This window comes from Berghia stephanieae, chromosome 8, assembly GCF_034508935.2.
Source record: "Berghia stephanieae isolate SIO BIC M18660-M18661 chromosome 8, UCSD_Bste_1.3, whole genome shotgun sequence".
Taxonomy (NCBI): domain Eukaryota; kingdom Metazoa; phylum Mollusca; class Gastropoda; order Nudibranchia; family Aeolidiidae; genus Berghia; species Berghia stephanieae.
In genome coordinates this window covers 8309863-8319769 of record NC_088367.1, presented here as the reverse complement: position 1 = coordinate 8319769, position 9907 = coordinate 8309863, and the positions used below count along the sequence as shown (strand labels likewise).

Sequence of the window (9907 nt, the reverse complement as noted above, 5' to 3'; positions counted from 1 at the left end):
TGAGTGACGGTAACGACTCACTCGCCGCTACACCAGGGTTGCCAGATTATTTTTCAACAAAATGCCAGGGGAAGACTCAAAAAATGCCAAAACACTCAAAAAGATGCCAAAGTCTGTTGACTCCCACCCCCACTAAGAAAACTACTCACTTTTGATAGACAATTTACTATCATATCCTGGTGGCTTGCGTGTTTTCTTTTCTTTTTCTTTTCTTTTTTTTTTTTTTTTTTTTTTTTTTTTTTTTTTTTTTTTTGAATTATACTAAATTTCCTGTTGGGGTAATTATTTACCTACTGACTACTAAGTGGAGTGCTAAACCACTACACCACGGTTGGATTTTAAGAATGAAAAAGAAATGTGAAGATGTTTGTTTTTACGCGTTTAGAAATAATTAAGAAAAGGTGTCATTTGAAGTATAATATACAAGAAAAGAAAATGCCAAATGAAAATGCCAAATGCCAAATGATTTTTCTAATGCCAAACGGTTTTCAAAAATGCCAGATTTTTGGAATCTGGCATTTAAAATGCCAAACTGGCAACCCTGCGCTACACTCCAAAACATTCTTTCGCCGTGCCGTCAGACTTGCCAGATTTATTCGTGTTGAACAGCCAAAATAACATTATTGTCAACTTAGTTGATAAAACAAAAACAAAAATGACACAATCTTCTCTCTCTCTCTCTCTCTCTCTCTCTCTCTCTCTCTCTCTCTCTCTCTCTCTCTCTCACACACACACACACACACACACTCACTCTCTCCCTCTCTTTCCTTTCTTTCTCTCTATATCTCTCTCTCTCTCTCTCTCTCTCTCTATCTATCTATCTATCTCTCTCTCTCGCTCTCTCTCTCCCGCTCTCTCTCTCTCTATCTCTCTCTCTATCTCTCTCTCGCTCTCTCTCCCGCTCTCTCTCTCTATCTCTCTCTATCTCTCTCTATCTCTCTCGCTCTCTATCTCTCCCTCTCTCGCTCTCTCTCTATCTCTCTCTATCTCTATTTATCTCTCTCTCTATCTCTATCTCTCTCTATCTCTCTCTCGCTCTCTCTCTTTCGCTCTCTCTATCTATCTATCTATCTCTATCTCTCTCTATCTCTCTCTATCTCTCTCTCTATCTCTCTCTCTATCTCTCTCTCTCTCTCTCTCTCTCTCTTTCTCCATACCCAGCCTCTTTCTCCTTCTCTTTCTCCTCTCTCTATCTCTATATATTTATATCTCCCTCTCTCTCTCTCTCCTTTCTTTCTCTCTCTCTCTCTCCTTTCTTTCTCTCTCTCTCTCTCTCTATGTCTCTCTCTCTTCTCTCTTTCTCCCTTTCTTTTTCCCTCTCGATCTCTCCCACCTTCTCTCTCTCTCTCTCTCTCTCTCTCTCTCTCTCTCTCTCTCGCTATCACTCTCCCCCCCCCTCTCTCTCTCTCTCTCTCTCTCTCTTTCTCACACACACACACACTCATTACACCTCCTCTTTCTCCTTCTCTTTCTCCCCTCTCTATCTCTCTTTATTTAACTCAGAATGTTTTCTTTCTCTGTTCAACGTACATATTCATGGTAAAAGGCCTAAGAAATAGTCGCTAGGCTGTAATACAACGTTGATACTGAGTTTAAACTTCAATTAAATTCACAAAGATTAAATGAAACGGACGTTTTGTTTTTCTTTGATTTGGTTCTCTCTGTTGTTTATCATCATCATCATCATCATCATCATCATCATCATCATCATCATCATCATCATCATCTTCATCATCATCATCATCATCATCATCATCATCATCATCATTGTTATTATTATTATTGTTATTATTATTATTATTATTATTATTATTATTATTATTATTATTATTATTATTATTATTATTATTATTATTATTATTATTATTATTATTATTAGGCACCTATTATTATCATCGTCAATATTATTATTTAAATTTCTGATTTATTCATTTATTTATCTATCTCAGTTTTTGTTGTTTGTCTGTTCTTGTTTTTGTTTTGTTGTTTTTGTTTTTGTCTTTCTTTATTTTTTTTTTTTTTTTTTTTTTGTTGGTTGGTTTTTATTATTTTTTACCTGTCTGTTTTGTCTATTTTCAAAACTACTTTTTTGTTTCTTTATTGTTTTATTTATTTATTGTTTATCGTATTTATTTGTTCTTAAAATATTTACAAAATGCCCATTCGTCGCCATGAGAGCCAGAGGACCCTAGGTCTTCAGTTTGTCACTGCCTATAATAAATCAAAGGAAACATTTATCTCAGTTGCCCTATCTTTCCATGAATTATAATTTGGCAACTAAAATACAGTCTGGCAGCACGAGGGTCTTGGCTCGCCTACCTTGCGCGTGCGTGTCGCCCCATTCTCCTGTGACGCTGTGACGTTGTGAGCGAGTTTATATATATGTGTGTGTGTGTGTGTGTGTGTGTGTGTGTGTGTGTGTGTGTGTGTGTGTGTGTGTATACACATTTCGTGACTGTGTTTGTGTGTGCGCGTCGTGCGAAGGGGTGTGAGTTATGTGTATGGTTGTGTTTTAGCGACTTTGTGGATGGGCGTGGATATGTATTTTAGTGTATGTGTTTGTGTGCGTGTGTGTGTGTTCGTGTTTGTGTGTGTGTGAGAGAGAGAGAGAGAGAGAGAGAGAGAGAGAGAGAGAGAGAGAGAGAGAGAGAGAGAGAAGAGGGGGGGGGGGGGGAGGTGTTTGTGTGTGCCTGTGTGTGTGTGTGTGTGTGTGTGTTTGAAGGGGTAGCAGGGATGGGTGCTCCTGAGTGTATCCGTGTAAACATGTCTGTATCGGTGTCTATGTGTTCGTGTTCGTGTCGCCCTAGCGTCTCCGAATCGATAACACAGCTACTGCTCACCTTCGTGTAATCGTAAAGCACTTCAAAACGGGCGGTCATACGAGGCCATGCCTTAGATCAAGTATCTAAGCGTCCGAGGAAAATAAGAAAAATTAAGGGCGAAAGATAGAAAAAGATGAAATAAAATGTTAAAATAAATATACAAGACCACTTATTATTAATAGGATGTTTAGAAAAGCACTGTTGGGGGGGGGGGGGGGGGGGGGGGGGGGGGTTAATATGACAAGGAGAACTGTATATTCGTAAGTCCCTTACCGTTGGTGTCATTTCAAATCGATCCACTAACGACTAAAGATAGTTCGAAGATGACGTCACTCAGGTATTTGTTATTGTTTTTTTGCCATCTGCGTTTATGAATAATGCTCACTGAACTGTATTAACCCGACTATAAAAGTTCATGGGTACACATAGTTTTGTGTGTTGGTCCGTTATACTTCCGGATGGCAATGTTATGGCATGAGCTTCTTAGCCAAGCGCATACTATCTCAGTTCTCCTTGTGATATTAATCATTCTTGCGACATTGGTCACAGACTGTCCAGCTTGAAGATGACAAATGGCACGTGCACGTTGTTCTAAACTAAGTCGTAGCATCGCGTAGATTAATGGATGGTATTTTGTATTGTGTTTTCCTGCCTTGAAAATATTTTCAAGAAGACACGGATGGAAAAAAAAAATAATCTACACACTTCCTGTCCAGAGTAAGGGGCTAAAAGGTCATTTTAGCACGTGCGCGATGTGGTGAGCGAATTTCAGGTCAAAAACAAAAACATCGACTATCGGTACACAGAAAGGCTAATGATAAACAACTCAGTGGAAAATCATTAGCCTTCGATAAAAAAGTAACGACGATTTTAAATTTGTATACTTTCTTTTGATCGCAAGTGTGTGTGTGTGTATATAAAGTAGTTCCTCAGAGCCATTAGGCCCATGGAGCCGGAGTTTATCCCGGTTTCTAAAGCCTGAAACGGACAATAGGAATTGCTTACTATCCTTTGAATAGGACGGTAAAGTACTTTCCGCCAGATCTAACAGATCCAGCTACCCAATAACTGCAGGGTGGACAGGGGGTCAGAAAAATAAAATCTCGACTGCACCCGGGTTCGATCTCGGTTGATTTGTATGTGAGGAAATCTTTCTTGATTGTGGGGTTCCCCAGGGTTCAGTACTTGGACCCGTCCTTTTTGTTCTGTACGTTGGCCCTCTGTCTAAAATCATCAGAAGTTTCGGTCTGTCTTACCACCAATACGCTGATGATACGCAATTGTACTGCGTTTCCAATACGAGAAATGTACAAGAAGTATCAGCCGATAGTAAGAATTGTATCCCAAGTGTTAAGAAAAGGATGAATGAGAACAGACTGAAACTGAATGATGATAAGACGGAGGTGCTGTATGTGGGGAACAGGAAGTGGAAAAGAGAAACAGATTTGAAGCTGGGGGATGCCTCCATTCAAATTAGCAATGACTATCCCGCACAAATCTTTGGGCCTCTTTTTCGCTCACGAAGAGCCCAAATTCGCGACATAATATGGGACGAAGCCGTTCCGTACATGCTATTTTAAAAAATTAATTACGACGCTGTTTATCGATGAATATGACTGAAAGTTGGCACACAGTTAGAAAATAGGTCATTTTAGATTGTGTCAAGCGACAAAACTCGTACGATTACCAGAAGACCGTTACAAATATATCTTTACTCTTTGGAGTACAATATTTCTAAAACTAGAAAAAGGAGAGATTTTGTCGCTCATAAGGTTATATATGCACATTTCTTCTAATTATATTTGAAATTTCATTGGATTATGATAAGTACTTTTCCCGTATTCTCACAAAACATCAACCCAATTTGCATTTCAATGAGTGAAAATATGGAGACGGCCATTTTCATTTTGCTCCCCCATCGCGCGACACGAAAATGACGTGAGCGAGGCAAGGCTGCCAGATGGCCAGACTTTAACCTGATCAAATTCGACTTCAAAAGTGGCTAAATAGAAAATCATATAGCTTTCACTATTAAGACTGGCCCACTTAAAATGAACTAAATTTTAACAAACAGAAATTTGAATAGACTAGGATAAATGTCACTGAGACAAAAATAGATGAATAAAATTTAATAAAAGAAACAAAATTATATATTTGGTCACACACGTGGCCATCTGGCAACATTGTTCGCGATGACGGATGACACAAATATATATATATTATATATATATATATATATATATATATATATATATATATATATATATATATATATATATATATATATAATATCCATGGATTACGCCGACTGAAGACGTGGAAAACACAGAAACGAGTCGTCTCGGCCACAAAAATGTGAGTGAAAATTTGCATTCTATATTAGCTCTAACCATCATTATCGAGCACTTTCGTACCTACAAGTACCCACCAACACTCATATATATATATATATATATATATATATATATATATATATATATATATATATATATATATGTACAATATATATATATATATATATATATATTATATATATACATATATATATATATATATATATATATATATATATATATATATATATATAAGTAAAGTGAAATGTCATTTTTTGGTTCGTTTGGTATTCTGTGTTTTTGTTTTGGTTGTGTGTGTGTGTGTGTGTGTGTGTGTGTGTGTGTGGTTGTGTGTGCTTGTGTGTGTATTCATTATTATTATTATTATTATTATTATTATTATTATTATTATTATTATTATTATTAATGATAGTAATATTATTGTTATTATAACATTCATCTTAACAACGCCACTACCACATTATCTGATTCGTCTGTCGTGTTCCTTTCATTCATCCTGATTTGTTGATAAAGGGGAAAGCCGAAACGTCCATTTTATCTATTCTCGTATATCAAATTGAATCTTACATTCAATTTCACATTGTAATTTATTTCTTCGAGCTTCGAGCAGCACCATTTACATTGACCAGTATTTGTGACATTTAAAAATTGATAGGATAATTACATAATAAGGCCAGGAGTTATACTCACCCAATTTCAAATGTGGAAGAACTGTTCAAGAGATTTTTTCTTAGTAAATTAGAGAAAGTTATGAAGGATGGCGATCACCCCCTTCGCAAATATATTAAGTTATCCACGAGGAGCCGTCGCCTTATATCTATAAAAACAAAGACAACACGACCAAATAGTGTTCAAATTTTTAATGCGCAACTGTGATTTAAATTAAATACCTATCTACTATTTTTTTTTAATATACAAGTTTGAATTAGTGGCCATAAGAATAATCTATTTCAATTTATAAAAGTAACAAAAGTCTTAATTCTACATTTATATATTTTTATGCATTTACATATAAATTCAAACTAGGGGTCATAGAGACAACATATTTCACTTTATAAAACTAATATTACATTGTCGCCATAAATTCTTATCTTTATATTTGTACATTTTATGCATGCCGCGCCTGTAAACGAATTTTCGGTTTTGTTTTGTTTTAATTTTAATATTATTTTATTTATTTATCTATTTATTTATTTTTTATGAATAAAGTATATCTATTTTCATTGGAGATGATGGAACTTATAATATATTTAAAAATCATGCAACTGTCTAATTTAAAGAGATATAACTGTGCTAATCTTTATTTATCGTGTTAAATCTTTGAGTAAGTTCCCCTGTTGACCCAGCAATCTGGTTTAGTGTATTTACTGCTGGTTTGATTTAACATAGAAATTCTCGGCAATGTCCAATGTTTTTCTTTCATGCTTCTTCTCTTCTCATTTGATTTTAAGTTATTCGCCATTTTTATTGTTTGCATCGATCGTCTTGAGAAGTCGAGAGGAAAACAGGAACATCAGGTAAGAAAATACGTTAGTGGACGATCGTATTTCATTTTATGCGTTATAAGTTTTGCTTGACAAGTGAATTTACATGTAAATGATCGGTAGTGATTAAATTTAAGGCTTATTAGTCTTCGTTTATTTGGAAAGAGGACCGGAGTTCATCTCTGATCTTGTTTTTGGGCGTGTCCAGCGGTAGAATGCAAACAATTCGGGTTCATTCATTCATAAACACACCAACCAAGCCTACTGCTATTACTTTTGATGTTCTCATTTTATCAGTAAATGAGGAATTGTACTTAATGTAAATCAAATGCATCTCTTAGTGGCTTTGACTTTGAGATGATAACAAGATGAATATGCAGTTTTAATTCCAGAGTTGAAGTTTTAAATTTTACATTTAAATTTTAATTTTAATTGAATTGAATTAATTTAAAAACTTTTTAAAAGTTCCATAATCCGAAAAGTTTGTATTGATTCTATAAGCCTCTAAATTATGAATCATAGATCTAGATAGTCCTAGATAAGGAAAGAAAATACGTAAGTGGACGATCGTATTTCATTGTATTGTGATTTTTTTACAATCAAAATCAAACGATCGGTAACGGTAGTGATTAAATTTATAGCTTATTAGTCTTGGCCTATAGACTATAGAGGCTAGACGTCTACATAATAAGAAATAATTACGATTTGTTGGAATTGGAAGCAGACTTTTTACCACTTGAGAAGAAAAGGTGCGTATCCATAGAAAGGTATTCTTACTCCTTGCCAAGGGCCCTTGCTTCTCTGTTGTTACCATTTACTCTGTCTCGAGGTTCTAGCCTCTAGCCCCCTAGGATTAGCCAAAGGAAACATTTAAGAGTTCTTTTAGACTCGAGTCTAAACGTGAAAGAACTTAAACTTTTCCGAAATTAGAGAGGCGTTATTTTTCACAGTTCAGTACCTATATGTCATATATGATTTAGGAATATAGTTGTTTTGAAGAAGTGGAAATCATTTTTATCAAACTTTCTTTTGATTTGATATGATAGGATTCTGACTTTAACACCAACACAATTATGCTTTACCCTCAGACTATAAAGAATGCTTTAATCAAATAAGATCTGAAAAAGTGTGTATGAATCTAGCAGTTTGAGACAAAGCAAGTAAGAAAAATACAAGTACAAGAAGAAAGAATCAGCTTGCCTGGACTGCCTACCCAGTCGAGTGAGGACAATTGTTTTTTTTTTCTTGTATTTTTTCTTTCTTGCTTTGTCTGACACTGTTTCATACACACTTTTTCAGATTTATATTTTACATCGGTGTCTCCTCCCTAATTTGTCACTCTAATCAGATATATCAAATACCTACTACTTTACTTTACAGTCTTCAATGCTTATGTGGAACTCTCTTCCAACTTCCTTAAGAAAATGCAATACAGAAGCTATTTTTAAGACAAATATTAAGGCATATTTTATTATGAATATATTTGATAGATTAAAACTAGTTTCCATTTGTGGATTAATTTTCATGATATGAATGTCTTAGGCATGTTTTGTGAATTACCTCATAACTGTAGCATTGATATTTGTATTGAAAAGGTGCCTAGACTAGAGCTTTTTGTTTATGGAATAGGTGCGGTATAAATGATTTACATTGTTACGAGAGAGAGAGAGAGAGAGAGAGAGAGAGAGAGAGTACCATTGAAGAGACTATTTTAGTGAAATCTGTGGACATGTCATTCTCTATGCTGTGCTTGAATTTTGAATTTTTCAAGGATGTGTTTATGAAAAGAGATCATTGTGAGGTACTTCAATGTCGCTGTACTAGAGCCTCTCTCTCTCTCTCTCTCTCTCTCTCTCTCTCTCTCTCTCTCTCTCTCTCTCTCTCTCTCTCTTTCTCTCTATCTATCTATCTATCTATCTATCTATCTATCTATCTGTGTGTGTATGTAAAATTAGGCATGTTCATAGTAAATTAACTACCACTACCGCTAATGTAAAAATAAAAAACAGTAACTCTTCAAATATTATGTGCATATTATTCAACTGACAAGAATGTAAATAATGAGGAAGTAAATGTAGCCAAACTCATTTTGAGTTATTGAAAAATTGCCAACATGATGCACTTTCTATTTATATTAGATTTCCTACAAAAACCTTTGGACCAAAGGAAGTATAGTTTTAGTATAGTCTGTTTTAAAACAAAAATGGTTCACCTATAGAACAATAGTGCCTATTTCTATTTAGAATTATGACTTGTTAGATCATTTCATTGGAAAAGTCCATACTGGTCATTAGTACTGTCGTACTCGGAAAAAAAACACGTCTTTAAAATTTTGGCCAGAAAACTCATCCTTCAAATATTGATCGATTAGAATGACCCTCATCTTGGCAAAGACTCTAAAAACCGGAACTGTCAGAGTACTGCAGGGTAGTGGACAGATGTTAAATGCATATCGAGATAGTCGGCTTTAGGTTTGAGTGAGTTAAGTTTTATTCCAGCTGGCGATCTGCTTACCGTGAGATTGTCAAATAGTCACAAATATAGTAGAATATAGTCTTACATCATTGTAAAATTTGAGTAGTCATCTAAACTTTTGAAATGATAATCCGACATTCAGATAATATGAGGTATCATATTTTTATTAAATGTTTATTGATTTCTATTTTATGATGACATGAAATGAAATCATTACTTAATTAATGTCCTTTTGGACTTGAATTCTTGTTTCTTAAAGCTTCCGTTTGTTATATATACATATTGATTTCAGGAAGTATAGTATAAAAGTCTGTGGGTTGTCAGATGTCTGTGAATAATTGTTTTCCACGTTAATTTGTGTATTGTTGTGCTGACAAAGGTACAGTACCCGAAACGTCCATTGTCTGTTTTGTTCCCATACGAAGCCTTTCCATTTTCACTCTTTCGTTAGTATTTTCACGATCACCGACTTCAGGCAGCCCCTACCGTTTTCAACATATGAACATACAAGTGTATAAATACTTTATCCATATGAACATACAAGTGTATAAATATATGTATGAGAAGCAAGATAGGTTTGGTTTGTGTTGTGCGTTGTGTTGTGTGTGTGTGTGTGTGCTTGTGTGTGTAAATGATTATGTTTCAGCCTAAGTAATTTGTAATTTAAGCGCTTAGAGTCTGATGTCTCGGAATTTTAGCGCTATATAAGTTTTCAGCATTATTATTATTATTATTATTATTATTATTATTATTATTATTATTATTATTATTA

General features: G+C 34.7%; 1 protein-coding gene across 3 annotated transcripts in view; it reads left to right on the top strand.

The window, feature by feature from the left end:
* Positions 1-6553: 6553 nt before the first annotated feature.
* LOC144978113 (protein kinase C and casein kinase substrate in neurons protein 1-like) overlaps positions 6554-9907 on the top strand; it is a 58772-nt gene continuing 55418 nt past the window's right edge. The window contains exon 1 of one of the 3 annotated variants that reach the window (XM_078923733.1): positions 6554-6693. The gene's annotated coding sequence lies outside the window, so the exon portion shown is untranslated. Of the gene's footprint in view, positions 6694-6898; positions 7410-9907 lie in introns of those variants that run through there. The other 2 variants (XM_078923731.1, XM_078923738.1) reach the window with 2 other exon arrangements.